General features: G+C 41.9%; 1 protein-coding gene and 1 long non-coding RNA gene across 21 annotated transcripts in view; one reads left to right on the plus strand and one right to left on the minus strand.

The window, feature by feature from the left end:
* FHIT (fragile histidine triad diadenosine triphosphatase) overlaps positions 1–18,839 on the minus strand; it is a 1,115,730-nt gene that overhangs the window by 794,286 nt on the left and 302,605 nt on the right. Inside the window, exons 3-4 of one of the 18 annotated variants that reach the window (XM_075938453.1) lie at positions 11,610–11,696; positions 10,654–11,415 (exon numbers count right to left, since the gene is read on the minus strand). The exons of 16 other annotated variants lie outside the window; for them this stretch is intronic. The gene's annotated coding sequence lies outside the window, so the exon portion shown is untranslated. Of the gene's footprint in view, positions 1–10,653; positions 11,416–11,609; positions 11,700–18,839 lie in introns of all 18 variants that reach the window. One more of the 18 variants, XM_075938449.1, reaches the window with a different exon arrangement.
* The window catches only part of LOC142830896 (uncharacterized), a 60,695-nt gene continuing 54,932 nt past the window's right edge, over positions 13,077–18,839 (plus strand). For all 3 annotated transcript variants that reach the window (XR_012906425.1, XR_012906423.1, XR_012906424.1), the window contains exons 1-3: positions 13,077–13,195; positions 15,630–15,762; positions 16,620–16,819. This is a non-coding gene — a long non-coding RNA (uncharacterized LOC142830896). The remainder of the gene's footprint in view (positions 13,196–15,629; positions 15,763–16,619; positions 16,820–18,839) is intronic.

Raw genomic sequence — 18,839 nt, forward strand, 5'->3', positions numbered from 1 at the left:
TGCAATATCTGCCCTATTATTACAAAGCGTTAATTGACAAACAAGAATTTGGATCTGACCATTTGCTCTCATCTCCATTGTCAGACGGTAATGAAAGGGCGCCGCTCAATTCAGTTTCCAAATATCTCAACACAAGACTTTGAATCTGAAGACCATCTGGAAAGAAGGCCCCAGAATTTCCTGCTGATAATAGCATTGTGTTCACACAACAAGAGCCAACTGTTCATGTCTGGGATAGAACGCATGCTTGTAGTGTAATGATAACATTATGACCCAGCTATATTATGGTAAGCAATTCCCCCCTTTTGTTCATATGTTTATTGTGTCTAGTAATTGGAGCAGTGGGGTGGGTTGTTGCTGGGGTTTTTGTGGTGGGGCAGTGGAAAGAGTGCTACACTTCTTTGGTCAAGACAGACTCTGGTGAGACTACAAACCCAAGTCACCGCAAGTGGCAGGCCTCGGGGTGAAGTTCCTGCTTAGTGTTCTTTCTGGGCGTGCCAAATGCAAATACATGGAGAAGCTCTTTCTATTGCCAGAAGTCCATGTTGACCTCAAGTAGAGCACAAGGAAGGAGACTTACATCTGGCACTGGGATATTAAACCTTTAACTGCTTCCAAAGTAAGTTACAATCCTGTAACCAAGAAAGACAAAGTTATACAATAGAAACTCATAAGGCTGTTGCATCAACAATGGTACTACCTGAATACCAATGTGTCACAAGTGCACTAGAACAGAGAGAGTCCATCCTCACGGGCTTGGAAATATCTCAAGTGCTAGTTCCCTCTTGATTTTCTTATCTTAAAAGATGTATAGACAAAAACAAGCTACATTTTACAGTCTCGGATCATTGTAAACACTGGTGACAGATCAAAGTCAAAAACAAGCAGGCAACTGCTAGCTTTGTCTGACTATGCAACTAACACTTCAGAACTTATACCTCATCTTGAAATGCATCAGATGAGGATAGTCTAAAAAAGGTGAACAGAAGGAGAGCTTCAACAGCTTACAAATCTCTCACACACAAGTTTTATTTGCCCCCAAAATCTACATTCTAAACATCCCAGAGATGCTTTTATTTTAGGTGCATAATTAACACACACACTCAGAGCTCTCTCTAGTCACCTAAGGGCAGAGTTAAGGTTATGTATGTGCCAGTTTTCTGGTGTTGGATTTTTACTGACCCTGACATTCTGCAAAGACATTGTTTGGTCACTGACTAGTATCTAAGTACACTGACGCATACATTGTAATGAAACAACTCAAAGCTGCTGTCCATCACTGGTACTTAGTCATACCCATTATTATATGCACGGAAAATAAAATACAACCTATCAATCACAACCAAGGATACACCATCCCTGCATGAACCTCTTTTCTTCCCACCCACAGCAGATCTCTCCTCGTACCTTAGAGCCTTCACATGCAAATTAGGGTAGCAGCAGGAGACACAGCACACGTAGCACATTCTGTTTCCTCTCTCAGATTAATCATCAGACTTGCCTATTCCTGAAGCCATTAAAAAGCTACTCATGAGTCCACCAGATCATTTATAAGGAGTACACCACAATGTGTAAGTGTATGCTTTGTTCCTTTACAGATTCACATTTTAACAGGAGAAATTCTAGAATCTATTACTTTGCCCCACAAGCAAAATGCTTCCATAACTGCTCATGACAGACTATAGAGTGGTGTTTTTGTGAGAGCAGAGTTAACTGTATTTAACTACTGAATTGTATTTACTCCTACAGCAGATGGATTCAACTACTTGACCACAAAAAATGAGTAGCCGCCTTTGAAAAAGCTGAACATTAAAAGAATTAGTCTTGTGGACGCTTATCCTGTAAATATTTCACGTATCACCATGATCTAATCAAGCTTATCAGAACTCTTCACAGGAACAGATTACATCTCATGGTAAGTGTATGAGTTGAACAGGACATTTGACTGATAGAGAAATAGACAGAAAACTTTAGCAACTTCCTCATGAGCACACAGGAGGTGACATTTCATAGTACGTGTATGGAACATTCGGTCAGCTATCCCGCTGTCAATCAACACGCAACATGGATGTTCAGCACCTTTCCAAATCTACTATGCCAAGAAATCACCAAAGCATCATCTCCAGCAGTATCTTTCAATCACTTCCTGGCCCCTCTAACCTGCCCCACCGCAGGGTTAGCCTCTTTTCAAGGCCTTTCCCCCACACACTCTTTACATTTGGCAGAAACACACTTGTAGTTTTCATCTAAGTCAATACATACAACATTAGTGGGCAAGATTGCTCCAGGATCGCAGTATCTGGAATCCAGATTCGCTGGTGTTAGTAGAACAGCTAACAAAAGATCCAATTTGCTTCCGAAATTTGTCAAGCATTCCAGTAGTTAAACAGCACCACGTTACACAGTTGGAGTGTGCTTTACAAAAGGTCCATGAGGACAATTACCCCCATTTTACAGAATGAATGGCTGAGGCACAAAACACTGATATGCCCAAGATCATGCAGCAGGACAACAGCAGAACTGGGAAGAGAATCCAGAACTGGTGCCCTATCCTCTAGGCCATCTTGCCTCTCTCTTGCCCAGTTACACAAAGAGCAAGAAAAAACTAATCACGCGTGGTACAAAATGAAATATTTTGATGATATAAATCCCAGCAGATTGCAAAACCCACACAGCTCTGACCCTCGTGTCGTCTCCCAGGAGGCCTGGTTCAAAATCATCTGCAAAACTAATTCCTGGCCTTTTTGACATCCATCCATTTGAAATCAGAGCTGGTTTTAATACATTTTAAAAGGAGACTCCGAATGATCTATTTTACATTTCATCTCACACAATCTGCATGACAGATGAATCTTGAATATTCACTAGCTCCCAATGTGGAACTTGTGATGTCTACCCTTAACATCCTCTAAAGAACTGCAGGAAGAAAACGGCATCTTCCACTTTCCCAACGAAATAGTTTAGCAACATTGTTTTCCTCTGCTTTTCAGTACAATAGCCAGAAGGGTTCATCCATCATGGAATTTCACTGACTGCAGTGGTCCAAAGGAGAGAGGGGGTAAGAACTCTGCCCGCTGATGGAGTGTTACGGCAGTAACACCGAATCCAGTGTTTCATGTCCTGTTAATTAAAGATGGAGGCCGCCGAAATGGTAAGGAGTCCTTAGAAACGATGGCCCCTCTGCTGTTAATTGTTACATGCCTGAAGCCAGCTTTCTCCATACGCAGGAGAGTAAACTGTAAGAGATAAATGTTTCTCTTTATGCAATGGGAGCAATGAGTAATAAAACCATATCAATTATTCACAGTGTTTCCAAGCAGCTTCAGATTTCAAGACCACAAAACTCTGATAAATAGGTTGCTAGATGAGCTGCTTCTGAGGAATAAGTTGTCCATGAAATGCATGTGACCCTGAAGGACTAGAGAGAGGGACATGCCTATACCAATTTGGAACCCAGTTTTCCCCCAACATTCTTACTAATAAGGGCTCCTTGCCCACGCAAAAGTTTCAGTTCTAATAGTAACATTAGACACCTCTGAATAGCTAATGAACTGGAGTGCTCTTCTCTCTCAGCAGCATTGGGAATGCTGTAGAAACCATGACTGGCCCTTGCCTCTCTAGTTTGAAGCGTACTTACCACAGCGACAGATGAGTGCTTGAACAAAGCTGATCCCACAAGCACTGTTCCTTCCCTCTACCTGCTGAACCCCGTTGGTCTGGCAATGTCCATGCACCGGCAGGATTTTAGCTAGCGGGGTGTCCACTTATCATAGGATGTGGCCCAGTTTCCCACGGTCCCATAAAGTTTGTTTACAGCCACCTGACCTGGCTCTGTGTTGATATTTAGCTCTAACTTACCCTTAAATATTTCCTACCCACCCAGTAAGCAATGGAAGTGTTGGTCATGCTGCTTTTTTGTACAGTGTCATGTTCAACTGAAAACATCTTTATTGTTCTAATCTTAATTTTTTTTTAGCTTAAGAAAAGGTAATGAAAGAAATAAGTCAACTAAAAGCAGAGACAAACACATTTCAAAATGTTTAAGACAACCCACAAAATAGTAAATAACTTCTGACCAATGAAGTAAATTTTACAAGCAAGTAGCTTAATATTTTATTCTGAAGCATAAATCTAACCCTTGACATGAACAAAAACAAAAAGGCAGACATTCAGTGAGTTCAAAGAACAAATTAAAAATCACCTAGAAAAGTTAGATGCCTGCAAGTCACCAGGGCCTGATGAAATGCATCCTAGAATACTCAAGGAGCTGATAAAGGAGGTATCTGAGCCTCTAGCTATCATCTTTGGAGCAAGTAATTAAGGAAATCATCTGTAAACACTTGGAAGGTGGCAAGGTGATAGGGAACAGCCAGCATGGATTTGTAAAGAACAAATCATGTGAAACCAATCTGATAGCTTTCTTTAATATGATAACGAGTCTTGTGGATAAGGGAGAAGCGGTGGATGTGGTATACCTAGACTTTAGTAAGGTGTTTGATATGGTCTCACGTGATATTCTTATCAATAAACTAGGTAAATACAACTTCGATGGGCTACTATAAGGTGGGTGCATAACTGGCTGAATAACCGTACTCAGAGTAGTTAATGGTTCACAACCCTGCTGGAAAGGTATAACAAGTGGGGCTCTGCAGGGGTCTATTTTGGGACTGGCTCTGTTCAATATCTTCATCAACCATTTAGATATTGGCATAGAAAGTACGCTTATGATATGGACAAATTGGAAAAATGGTCTGAGGTAAACAGGATGACGTTTAATAAAGACAAATACAAAGTGCTCCACTTAGGAAGGAACAATCAGTTTCACACATACAGAATGGGAAGTGACTGTCTGGGAAGGAATACAGCAGAAAGGGATCTAGGAGTCATAGTGGATCACAAGCTGAATATCAGTCAGCAGTGTGATGCTGTGGCAAAAAAAGCAAACATGATTCTAGGACGCATTAACAGGTGTGTTGTGAGCAAGACACGAGAAGTCATTCTTCCGCTCTATTCTGCGTTGGTTAGGCCTCAGTTGGAGTAGTGTGTCCAGTTCTGGGCACCGCATTTTAAGAAAGATGTGGAGAAATTGAAGAGGGCCCAGAGAAAAGCAACAAGAATGATGAAAGGTCTAGAGAACATGACCTATGAAGGAAGGTTGAAAGAATTGGGTTTGTTTAGTTTAGAAAAGAGAAGATTGAGGGGGGACATGATAGCAGTTTTCAGGTATCTAAAAGGGTGTCATAAGGAGGAGGGAGAAAACTTGTTCATCTTGGCCTCTGAGGATAGAAGCAGCAGCAATGGGCTTAAACTGCAGCAAGGGAGGTTTAGGTTGGACATTAGGAAAAAGTTCCTAACTGTCAGGGTAGTCTAACACTGGAATAAATTGCCCAGGGAGGGTGTGAAATCTCCATCTCTGGGGATATTTAAGAGTAAGTTAGATAAATGTCTCTCAGGGATGGTCTAGACAGTATTTGGTCCTGCCATGAGGGCAGGGGACTGGAGTCCATGACCTCTCGAGGTCCCTTCCAGTCCTACTATTTTATGATTCTTTCACGCTATTCCTTCTGTCAGGTTGGCCCCCAACCATGTGCCCTAGGGACAGTCAGTACAGACCCAGAAAAGTAACACCCATTCAGCTCTGTGAACGTATGGTCAACCGTCTTTCATTGCACTGTGCCACGCAACACAATGACCTGAACAAATTAACGAGGAAATAAAAACAAAGGAACTAAAACAATTTACGACATAAGCCACTACTCGTGTGCATCCTAGAAAAAGTTTGTTGCTTTTGAATCATTTCTGTTACACACATTTCTAAATTTCCCCTGACTTCAACAGCATTATCTACATTAAAGAACATCAACATCGTGTTTCAAGGAGGAGACAGCTCTGTTCCAAACCTTCTGCTTTGAAACTCCTGACTCACATCCAAGTAGTTACAACTGGGAAGCTGTACCACACAATCTAACTGCCAGAGCTATCCCACAGCTTGTATATTATGGAAATACTGACCCAGGGAGAAAACCCCCTTGACTATAATACAAAGGCTCCAAAATTTGGATTCACTCTGCTGTCAGGGACTATTGAATTGCACAGCCCATAGCCCATCAAGGAGAACATTTTGCTGCGTCTCAACCAAGTTATCAGAACTATACAATACTAACTAGCAACAGCCAAGTACAGTATGCACACCGCCTGACCTCAAGCCAAGTGATGTGAGCGGAAGACCTTCCATTGACTCCAATGAGTGTAGGAGCAGATCTTATAATTTTTCCAAGTGAAGATCACTGGGATCATCCATATAGAGAAAAATAAGAGAGCCATGTTTCCCCTCTCGTTATTGCCTTCTGGTTGCTAGATGCAGGGTGCATGTGCATTTTTGTTGGATGAACAAGCACTAGCTGGTGAAGTGTATGAACAAGGAGGTAGTATAGTGAGGGAGAATGGCCTCGTGGCAAGCCCACTCTCCATTTCCTCATGGATGGAGCCAGGATAGATCCATCCCTTGCTCCAGACCTCAGACGCAGGACAGGCAGCATAAAAGGCAGGGCCTCCGGCTCAGTTGGGAGAGACCTAGAGAAGGAGTTGGATGTTTCCTCCTTGCTACTGGCCCCTGGAGCTGGGTCCAAGCTGCATTAACCCCTGCCCCTGAGGGTAGGAGCCTGTGGAGCTGCTGGGACTGCCATCTGTTGAGGACCCTGGGGCTATGGAGCCCTTTCCCCACACTGCCAAAGGAACAACTCAAGCAAACCAGACTTCCGTCGGGTTGAGATATCAGAGACCGAGACAGAAACTTTTGGCAGGATACCCGGGGACCCAGTTGGGGACAGGGCACTGGGCTGGGACCTGGTCTCACTAGAGGAGGTTTTGGAACAAATTGATAAACTTAACAGTAACAAGTCACTGGGACCAGATGGCATTCACCTACGACTTCTGAAAGAACTCAAAATGGAAAACTATGGAACTGGTTTGTAACCTATCCTTTAAATAAAGATTCTGTTCCTAATGACTGGAAGATAGCTAATGTGCTGCCAATATTGAAAAAGGGCTCCAGAGGTGATCCTGGCAATTACAGACGTAAGTCTACCATCGGTACCGGGCAAATTATTTGGAACTATAAAGAAGAATAAAATTATCAGACACAGATGAACATAATTTGTTGGGGTAAAGTCAGCATGGATTCTGTAAAGGGAAATCGTACCTTACTAAGCTACTAGAGTTCTTTGAGGGGATCAACAAACATGAGGACAAGGGGGAATCCAGTGAATATAGTATACTTAGATTTCCAGAGCACATCCACTCACTGTGCAGCAGCAGTCAAAAAAGCAAATAGAATGTTAGGAATCATTAAAAACGGGATAGAGAGTAAGACAGAGAATAATGTATGATCTCTATATAAAACCATGGAATGCCTACATCTTGAATACTGTGTTCAAATGTGGTTGCCTCATCTCAAAAAAGATATCTTGGCATTGGAAAAGGTTGCCCTTTTTGGAACATAAATGATTAGGGGTTTGGAATGAGTCCCATATGAAGAGTGATGAAAAAGACTTGGAGTTTTCAGCTTGGAAAAGAGGCGACTAAGTGGGGATATGATAAGAGGTCTATAAAATCATGACTAGAATGAAAAAGTGAATAAGGAAAAGTTATTTATTTATTCCCACAATATACGAACTAGGAGTCACCAAATGAAATTAATACGCTGCAGGTTTAAAACAAACAAAAGGAAGTTTTTCTTCACTCAGCTCAGAGTCAACCTGTGGAACTCCTTGCTAGGGGATGTGGTGAAGACTAGGACTTTAACAGGGTTCAAAAAAGAGCTAGATAAATTCATGGAAGTTAGGACCATAAATGGCTATTAGTCAAGATGGGTAGGAATGGGGTCTCTAGACTGTTTGTCAGAGGCTGGAAATGGATTACAAGAGAGGGATCACATGAGTATTGTCCGTTTTATTCCCTCCCTCTGGGGCGTCTGGTATTGGCCACTGTCGGCAGACAGGATACTGGGCTGGAGGGACCGTTGGTCTGACCCAGTATGGCTGTTCTTATGTTCTCTTCTCTGGACTTTTTCCAATTGGTCCACGTCTTTCCTGAAATATGGTGCTCAGAACTAGACCCTTTACTCCAGCTGAGGCCTCATCATCATGGAGCATGGCAAAATAATTCCTTCTTGTGTCTTGCCACAGTCCTGCCAATACATCCCAGAATAGCATTTCCTTTTCTTGGCAACGACATTAGCACTGCTGGCTCTTATTTAGCTTGTGATCCACCACCGTCCCCAGGTCCCTTTCTACAGTACTACCTCCTAAGCAGCCATTTTTCACTTTGCATGTGTGTAAATGGATTGTTTCTTCAAAAGCAAAAGTACTTTTCAGTTGCCCTTATTGGATTTCATACTGTTTACTTCAGATCATTTCTCCAATTTGTCCAGATCATTTTCAATTTTATTCTTATCCTTCACAGCACTTGCAACTCCTCCCAGCTCAGTATATCTACAAACTTTGTAAGTGTACTCTCTAAGCCATTTGCTCAGTCATTGATGAAAATATTGGACAGACCCAGACCTGATCCCTGAGGGGCCTCACTTGATATTCCCTTCTAATTTTATTATGAATCTCTGGTAACTACGCTCTGGGAACAGTTTTCCAACTGGTTATGCACCCATCTTATAATGGCTCCCTCTAGGTTATACATCCCTAGTTTATGAGAAGATCAAAAACTTTACACAAAAGTTAATATGCACAGCCACCAAGCTTACCACCTTATCAAGTGGGTCATGATGTTATATATCACCTTCTAGACGTAAATCTTCTAGATGTTTGCAGATTGCTTATTTATTTGCTCTAGTCTCTTTCTGGGTACTGAAGTTAAGATGACTGGTCTGTAATTCCCCAGGAAGTCCTAATTTCCCTTTTTGTAATGAACACTATTTTCCACCTTCCAGTCCTGTGGAATTTCTCCCATCTTTCATGACTTTTAGACAAAATGGCTCCGATACTTTCTCTATCACATCCTAGCATATTCTAGGATGTATTTCATCAGGCCCTGGTGACTTGAAGACATCTAACTTGTCTAAGTAATTTTTAACTTGTTTTTTTTCCTATTTTAGCCTCTGGTCCTACCTCATTTTTACTGGCATTCACTATGGTAGATGTGCAACAATTACTGTTAACCTTTTTGGTGAAAACTGTAATGCTAAACTGTATCAACCGGAACAGTCCAGAAGAAAGAATTACTGCCTACGGCGTTTGACTTCAGAGAAACCCGCAATGGACGCACGCAAGCAAACACTTCAGAATCTTTAGTTTATAGACTTCTTAGAAGTTATAAACACAACTCCAAGCCATTTTAAAGATTGCAAAATAAATAGTTGTTCTCTATTCTATTCAACTGCAGTCACGGTGAGGTAAGATTATTTCTGACAGCACTACAATGTATGCAAAGACCCATAGGACTTTTTGGCCTTATGAAGGCAAAACATAAATCCATTTGGAATTAGTTGATTTTTCTGTTCCTGAACGCTATTCTTATTAGAATGGACTTGCACACACAAAAAAGTCATTTACCATTCACCTCTGCTCCCCATGACTTATAGATATAGACTCAAAATAATACACTTAGCAAAAATCAAATACTTGAAGAAAAATACTATATTTGTTTTAAGTTCAAAAAAGGATATCATGGTATTATGGACCATTAAACAAAACCAAAGAGAGTTACAAAGTTCCAAATCATTAACACAAGACATCAGACCTTTACAGGGTGACATGTATTTCCAGAAATGAATGCAACAAGACCTTTGGCATCAGTGAGTTAATATTGTGAACTACAGTTCCCTTCTGAAATATACATTCTTTGCTACACTTCAGACTGCAAACCTCTATGTTTAGAAGCTAATTTACACTGGAATTTAATCATCTCTTCTCATGCATTTTGAGAATATCTAAAGTAAAGTCTTCCTCCTAAATTAACTTTGAAACTTTGCTATGCAAAGTAATATAATATCTAGTCAGATATGCTGATCTTACCTTGAAGGAAATTAATTGCTTGATTCTTCCTGTTAACTTTATCCTGATACTGTTAAAATTTCCCTAGGCAGTACTGGATTGTGCAATGTCTAAAGCAGCTCTGACAAGCTTGGATGTAGATAAAAACTCTAAGAATCACCAGTTGGGGGAAAAATGACATTTTTCCATCTTAAATACTTTCAAGTATTTGTCAAGAGGTTACTTTTTATTCTTTGAAGGCCTGATTTCAAGGTTGGAATTTTCAAGACACCTACATGATTTAGGAGCATATATCCTAAGTGATTTTGGAAAGCCATAGTTTCCAAAACAGAATCCAAAACTTGTTGGAAATGCGAGAGTCAGAAAAGGCTGAACACTTGGGAGAAATAAAGAGAAGGAACACACTTCTTATTCATGTATGCTCTAAGATGGTAATTCTGCAATTAGTTACTAGGAAAAGAAAAATCATAATCCGTGTGAGTTCCTCAAGAGAAAAACTACCCATTATCAATCAACCCCTATGACAGCAAATCTGCCTTCTGATAAGAACTTTCTACAAAAGGAAGAATAGAACTTAAATACTAATATGATATAGTAGGATTATTTTTCCTGAACATTTATTTGAACAGACAGGAAGGTTACTTACCTATAGTAACTGGAATGCTGAGAAATACATGGCCCATAGGACTATTCACTACGAATCTATGCAAGGAAGTTGATAAGCCAAAAAGCCTGCTTGGCCAACAAGGCACTGCTAGAATTACTGTTGATGTCTTGCTTCATCTCGTTCAAGGCCCATAATAGAGCATGGAAGAAAAGCACATATTAGTGGCTCTGACCACTGTACCAGGAATAGGTTCACTCTGGAATGATGCCCTTGAGCTGCACAGAAGCAGTAGGCTGGCCACTACTACTTCATCAGTGGTGCAAAGAGTTCCCAGGACAGGAAGCGCCACTGTTAGAATCCATTATCTTCAGAAGGCACACTGCCAAAAGGGTGCACTGGCGTCAGATGCGCCGATTCCAGATTGATTGCCTTTGGGTAGACTGCACTCCCCGCAACTTTTTACAGGGTAGATAGAGGAATCACGTTGCCTGAACACGTATTTTGCACAGGAAAGGTAGAAACATCTTGCAAGCTTCCTGTACACTTGTAAGTTTGAAGAGGTAAAAACGCACTCTGGATTTCTGACGGGGCCAAAAAGCCTCGAGTCACATGGTTCTCTGGGTATGTGCCTCAGTCAAGTGGGAAGGAGGTGGTCGTTAGCCTCTTTGTAGGTTGCGGGGAAATGAAGGGTACACGCACGCAGCGCTTCCTTGTTTCAACAAGTAGCGCCATTGCTGCCATTCATCGGCAAGGGGGCTGGTAGTCCAAGCCATCACCGGTGTAGTTAATTCAGCAGGACATCTGTGGACAGATCGGCGAGAGGCACAACATCAGATGCACCGCTCCAATCATTACCCCTAAGAGTATCAGCAACTTGGTCAGCATAAACCGCTAGGTCCTCAGGGAAAACATAAAGCGTACACGAGAGGGAGCGAAAAGGGCTTCTGCCCATTGAAGAGCCGATGGATCAGGTTTGCGATGGATATAAATCGTACCATTGAGTCCTCCTTGAGGCAGAGTACAAATCTGATAGGTTACACGCCGAAGCAGTTTGCGCTCAACGCCATCAGAGGCTGCCAGTTCTTCTGATTAAAAAGAAAAAACAATATTTAGGCTAAACAAATGAAAATTCCCTTGAAAAAAAAATCGCTTCAAGCATTCAAAATGTGTGCGCGCACTCTTGGGTACCAGAAAGATACCTTATGTCACCCCTTAAGACACTCCTCCCTAGGTCATCCCCTTATAGCCAGAGCCAGCTCTCTAGGGAGTGAAACTTCTGCACATTCCATCCTGTAGAGAGGTCAAAAGCTTATGACAGCAAAACTAAGTTTCAAGATTTAATTCCGGTATTTCGCATTCCTCTCAGTACTAAGTCCGCCAATCTCAGGGCAACTGCAGATTGGACTTCCCTTGTCCGGCACCCTCGGGACCCAACTGGTCCTGAAGGAGGGATTTGCCAGACCAGGGCATGTCCCGACACTGACCCCCAGCCTGCCAACCCTCCCACTGCCAGCAGCCCCCCTGCCACCAGCGACAGCTGGAGCTGCCGTGGGTTCCCAACCCCACTACCTCAGGCTGATTTGGGCTCTAGGCCCCACTGCCGCGGACTGCCACATGCTGGCCGGCATTGCTGTGGGCTCCCAGCTCGCGCCAGGGTGTCCACGCACCGATCCACTGCCACTGGACTCCCAGCCCTGGGGTTTTTAGTCCAAGCACATCCATGGTTTTGCCATACCACGAATGTTGCCAGACCAGAATCCCAGGTTAGGAAGGGCCAACCTATAGATGTATCAAGTTCTTGTGTGCTCAAATATCAGTAGCATACATATAAAGGAAAACTGCCTGAATTTACACTACATATGCTAGAAATTAACAGTTTTTCAGCTACACCAAGACGCTACCCCTTTCTTGAATATTGAGGGGAAAAAAAAAAATCTATATATTTTGATTAAAAAAGCCGTCCTGACTGCCCACCTGTACAATCAATCATCTTTTGGCATTTGTATTTATCCATACTATTCAAGATTATGGATACCAGTTGAAAATAGCACGCTGGGAATTCTCATGCCCAACTAAGATTACTGAATGCTTTATATATATATATTGCTTCACCCAACATTATAGCAATTTATCTTAGTACAAGGAAGATTCCCACAGTGACAGGAAAGTTGAAAAATTCTCCCTGTGACCTTGAAAACAAAAACTTGTGGGTTTTCCTTTCATCTGGAATGAAAAACTTGGGACATGTTCACCTCCCTGAATCAAGAATCATTTACAAACGTGCTCTGAACAAAATTATTTATTAACTGCTCTGAGAGGATTATGGTGACACATTGTCCTGCAGGTTTTTGGTGTAGGGTGATGTTTCTATGACCATCATTTAGTTTAAGGATGGCAGAGATCCAAGAGAAACAAATACAGGTTCATAAGCTTGGCACAAACAATGTCAATTCAGAACATGCTATTGAAACCTCTTCTCTAGCCATAACACGGTGAGGCATCAAAGGAACACAGAGTTGAAGAAGAAACTGTCATCCATCCACGTAAGAGCCAACGCCGTCAACAGTTTAACTGAGAACAAGTAAGTGGAAGAGAAGACGAGATAACCTTTAGCAGCCATTTGGACCCTGGAGTATCTGGTTAGAACTTGCAGTGAAGGGATTTAAGGTCACCTTTGTTTCTTTCCTGAGAACAGCAGAAGCATCTATTTAATTAGCTTTAAATAAACTCAAAAACATCGGAATCTATTCCCATGAATGTCAGTGGCAAATTGATCCCAGTGACTTTGTTGTTGTTAGCAATAATAGTAAATAATAATACTTAGCACTTACAGAGCTGTTTTCATCCATTAACTAATTAACAGCTAATTTAGTTGGAGAACAAATATATTGTGGTCTTGGGTGGGTGGGGCGGGGGGGAAGGAATAATCACAGGACTCTGCAAATAAACATTTCCACATGTAGCTGGATATTAAAGTGTTTTAAAGGTATTCCTAAGGGACTTTATTAAAAACAAAGAAAAGTTTGAAGGAGCACTAACTGTAAAAAAAGAAAGGAGTTCAAATCATAGGAAGTGTTAATGATAGTATCAGTTTTCAAAACAAATACTATGGATCACAGCTGCCAAAAACTCAGATGTATGTAAATTATTGTGGTATGGGATTCTTTTTAATTTGTATTCTTGCAACTCATCGAAAGTGAAAAATTAATCGGAAATAGTGTTTCAAAATGGATTCCTCTCCAGCAATCTCTCCTCTATGTCAAAATTGTGCTTCGTAGGTATAACAACAAAAATGATTAATGACCCCTGACATTAGAATTTAAAATGCCCTTCATGCAAATGCACTGGTTCCTAGATTCTTTTGTAATACAATAGCAAGCAGGAATTAGAATTGCAAAAAGGAGCTACATGGAAACTACACAATGAAGTAGTTTCATTGTGGTATTGAAAGAGGAATATGAAATGAATACAAGATAACAGTGATATGAGCGTCTAAGCCAGCCTTCTCCCCTAAAACTGTCCATTCATTTAGATCACTCTTCATTGCCAAAAAAAAATTTACACGATTTGATCTGCTCAGCAAGAGCTTTTACACAGCAGAAAACAATGATTAATTTTACAAAGAAAAGGGAAGATTTATTCTTAAAGGGACATGGTCCATTAAAATTTGACCCATACCCTAAGGCTATGTCTAGACTGCAAGCCTCTTTTGAAAGAGGCTCTTTCGAAAGAGAGCGTCTAGACTGCACGCGGAACTGTATCCTGTATACTGCAAGCCGCTTTTTCGAAAGAAAGCACCCAGTGAGTCTAGATGCTCTCTTTCTAAAAAGCCTGTTTGCTTTCAAGAACGCCTTCTTTCGAAAGAGCACTTTTGAAAGAAGGCGTTCTTCCTCGTCGAATTAGGTTTACCACCGTCGAAAGAAAAGCCACATTCTTTCGATTTAACTTCGAAAGAACGCGGCTGCAGTCTAGACGCAGGTGAAGTTTTTTCGAAAAAAGGCTACTTTTTTCGAAAAAACCCCTGAGTCTGGACACAGCCTAAGTTGTATTAAAACAGCTTTTACAAAAGCTATATATGTATATATTTCCATGTTTTAAAAAAATCCAATGACCAACAAGGCCACTTCATCAGATGAGCTGGAGTGGAAATTACAGACTCCAGGGTATGTGTAAGAGAAAACGAAGTTGCCTGTCAATTGTAGGACCAATGTTAATGAAGCTAATTAAGTTAGTTTGGATGAGTCTCAATCATAGCATTGGATGTGGAAATGTGAATTTCAAAGGCAGGGAATTTGACTTTGTAACGTCTTAACCAGTTAACATCTTTATTCGAGCCTAAATGTGTAGTGTGGAACTTGTAAATGAACTCGGCCATCTCCCTCTGTATTCAGATTTTTTGCGTGTGGAAGAACGGCTACTTTTAAATCCATTATTGGAGGTTCAGTGAGGCTAAACTGTTCCCTGGAGTTTTATGCGTGTTGTGATAGTCTAGTCTATCTGCTACCCAAAAGCTATAAACCTGGAAATTACTGGCGTGCCATCATTTTAGACATTGTCACCCTTAGAGCAGTACTATCCATCTGTGTTGTCTCTCTGCACAGACCTTGTGCTCCCAGAACTCAAGACACCACAGACTTCCCGAGGAGCATCAGTAATTGCCCTGCAAATACCATCCTGGCCACCATAGATGTAGAAGCTCTTCACACCAATATTCCACACAAGGATGGACTACAAGCTTTCAGGAACACTACCCCAGTGATGCCATAAGCACACCCAATGGCTAAGCTATGAGACGTTGTTAGCCTTACTTAATTTGCTTCATTAACATTGATCCTACAATTGACAGGTAACGTCTTCTGCTGTTAAATACACCCGGGATTCTGTCATTTCCACTCCAACTCATCTGATGAAGTGGGTTTCACCCACGAAAGCTCATGACCTAATGCATGTTTTAGACTGTAAGGTGCCACCGGGCTGCTCATGACTCTTTAGACAATTCAACGTATTATTGATAGGAACAGTTGTACCTGCAGACGCCGCAGAGAGGAAGCATATTTGGGCTGGGCATTCCACAAACAGCAGGAGAGAGCGCTCTTGTGCCAAACAGCACAAATGGGAAAACGTTCTTGATTTAAGACAACCAGGAAGGTAAGAGGTTTGCAGGATCAGAGCCTACATTAAAATACTGGGATTTTAGCCCATTCCCTTTTACACATTTTGAGATTGCACAACGCACAGAAAGCAGCTAAAAGGTTTGCTCTGAAAAAAAGTATCAAGTAGCTCAAGCTAACAGGAGACTGGGTACATTTTTATAGTTTTAATTTATTCTGTTTACTGTCTAGCGCTCACAATATCCGCTAAGATACTTGAGCACAAAATGCCTTTCCTGCCAATTTGCTCCATTTCCATTTGTCAGACATTGATTTCTCTGACCTCCTTGTTTCTAATGGAGCACAAACCAGCATGGTGCTCGGCTAGTTAATTGCTTGTGTCCCCAGCATTATCAGTGACGTCAGCACAGCTCAGAGTAGCCCTGTCAACTTGCACTTTCTGTGCTGGAGCAGACCCAAAGCTCATCCTACACCGCCTCCAGGAACGCAGACAGTGCCACTTACGTTTCAAGGACCTCAGGCTGGCGGGTTGTGTGTGTTGGCTCAAAACAAGGATTGTCTGGGCAGGATACAGCAGAGCTTTGTGCAGGAGAAGCAAAGGGTCAGTTCACTGAACTAGGGCAGCCTGGTTCTCTGCAACAGTACTGGGCAGAGTGCTACCTGAGGTCTGCTCTAGCCACATGGCCCACAAGGGGCTCTCTCCTGGCTGGTCATAACCACACAATGGGATGTCTAACTACAGTGTCTCCTGCCTACACACCCCTGAAGGGATGTCAGCATATGAACTGGCTCTGTTAGCCCCAGGTCTACTGGTGATTCCTCATTGGGAAGGTGGGGGGGGCACGGAGGGGAGGGTAACAAGCTGAAGACTCCAATTCGGTCCCCTTTGTGCAGTAGGCACGGTACCAGGCAGACAGACCGGGGCGATGGAATGGCCCATTGGCAGCACAATCAGAGGGAATTTACCGCTTGTCCATCACCCCCGGTCAGGGCAGAGTTCTGCTCAGACCGAGGAGCAGCACAGCCTGGAGCAGAGACCCCAAGAGCCCCATCACCAGTGCGACGGAGACTGCATCCAACACCTGGAACCACAGGTATAAAAGCAGCTGAGCCCCTGCTATGCCTCTGCTCTCCTGCACGGGATTATCCCGTGCGTAAGGCAGCAAAGAAAACATGTGGCCAGTAACATGATGTAGGATGGATAGGGTGGAAAGTGAGTCAAAAATATATAAATACAAAAGCAACTCAACAAAACCTAAGTTGCTTTGGTGGCCTTTCCTCTCAAGACAGAGCAACAGAGTTAAGGGACCAGACTGACTCTCGTGCATCACACTTATCTGGCAGACTCCAGGCACCTTCCAATGAAGCCCAATTTAAATCCCCTTTACAAGGTGAGAGTGGAGAAGAGGAGCCTTTGGGAAATAAGCATCATGCCCAAGATGTTGAATTAAAGGGATATAGTTGGGAATTACAGCTATTTGTTATGCTTTATTCCAACGCTAACACAGAGAAACAAACTGTTCGGAAGCAAGGGGAGGGAAAGAAAGATGTGCCCCCAGGCTGAGATTACACACAGACCAAATTTTAGCCCAAAGCAAACTAAAAAGCTAAGATGCAAATCCTGATAAAAGACATTCGTAATGGAAACAACAAACTACACTTAAACTTTAGCATCAGACATAGAATTACATATTGGTTAAGACAACCCTCCCCCAGCTACACAATCTGTTTTGTGGTTGCCTTTGTGGATTCTGCGCATTGCGGAGGCAGAGATGAGTTTTCCACTTACAGAGCAGGATGATGTGCACTCTAAAGTTCCAAGACAGACCAAGGGCATGGGACGGGACTTCACAGAAAACTAAACGGGGCTCCACAGCACACCTTGTCAAAAAACCATGAGTGAGCTACAGTCAAATTAAACTGTGAGGGGAAACAAGAGAAGATTTAAAGCTTGAGAGAATGTTGCTTATAAATGGCTTTAAAAAACCAGAGGGCATGTTTAAATGGCTCTTTGTCAAATACTTATGTGAGGACAGATTAGATCTCACACAGCATTGCCCATCTGCAAATCAAAGGTTTTCAAAATGGCTCCTGGCTTCCCAATCATGGTGGAGGGTGTGTGGAGCGTGGCAGGGATTGCACAAAAAACGTGTCTGAAAACTAGAGTTAGATGAAAGCAAAGTCAATACTGAAGATGATACAAGCATTAAAACTAGGGGGAAAATAGAAAAAAAATGGAAAGCACCAATGCCACCAAAATGTTTTACTTTAGAAAGGGAAACAATGGCAGACCGATTTTTTTTAAAGAGGATGATTCCGACTTAAATTGGCAAAATTTTCATAAGCAGATGTTTCTTCTTTGGTGCAGCGTTACTTTGCTGAACATTCAGCATGAGTGATGAATGAAGCAAAGTGTACCCCATGTAAATGAGACTACTTTGGAATCTCTGTTGTGTCTAGAGGGATCAGATAACTTAGAAGGAGATGAGGACAAATAGCTTGTAATAAAATCAAAACATCCTGAGGTTGGGACATCAGACAGAACGCGTGGCCTAAAACCATAGCCAAAACATTGTATTTGCAGCAAAAACTGCACCGAGTACTACAGTACTATTTCACAGTACTATATTTCAGACTGATATTTAGTAACTGAATAGGAAAATTAACAATTTCTCATTTCTGACTGTACAAACTTACTTTTGTAAAGACTGTGGATATTTGGTTACCAGAAATAAAACATAGCATGAGATAAGCACAGCAGCTTTCTGACCAGATATACAATGCCAGAATAAATGCATGAATTGAACAGTGTGCGCCTATAATTAAATTAAACAAACCCTATATAAACATGCACATCGGCACACACGTATTCAAGGAACTTTGTCTTTGACCACATCTTTCAGGTGATTATACTATTTTTTGCATTGGCAACCTACACCATAGTAAGTTAGTGCCCTGCTAATTAACCTAAGCTGAGACACTCGGCCTACAATGGAGCTATGATAACTTACACCCACTCTAAATCTACCCCTTTGTGTCTCTTCTGACTGTGAGACACAAACATATTTGAGACGTATCTGATGCACTTATTCCCCACTCTCACTCAACGTTACT

The sequence above is a fragment of the Pelodiscus sinensis genome, chromosome 11, assembly GCF_049634645.1.
Source record: "Pelodiscus sinensis isolate JC-2024 chromosome 11, ASM4963464v1, whole genome shotgun sequence".
NCBI classification, from domain to species: Eukaryota; Metazoa; Chordata; order Testudines; family Trionychidae; genus Pelodiscus; species Pelodiscus sinensis.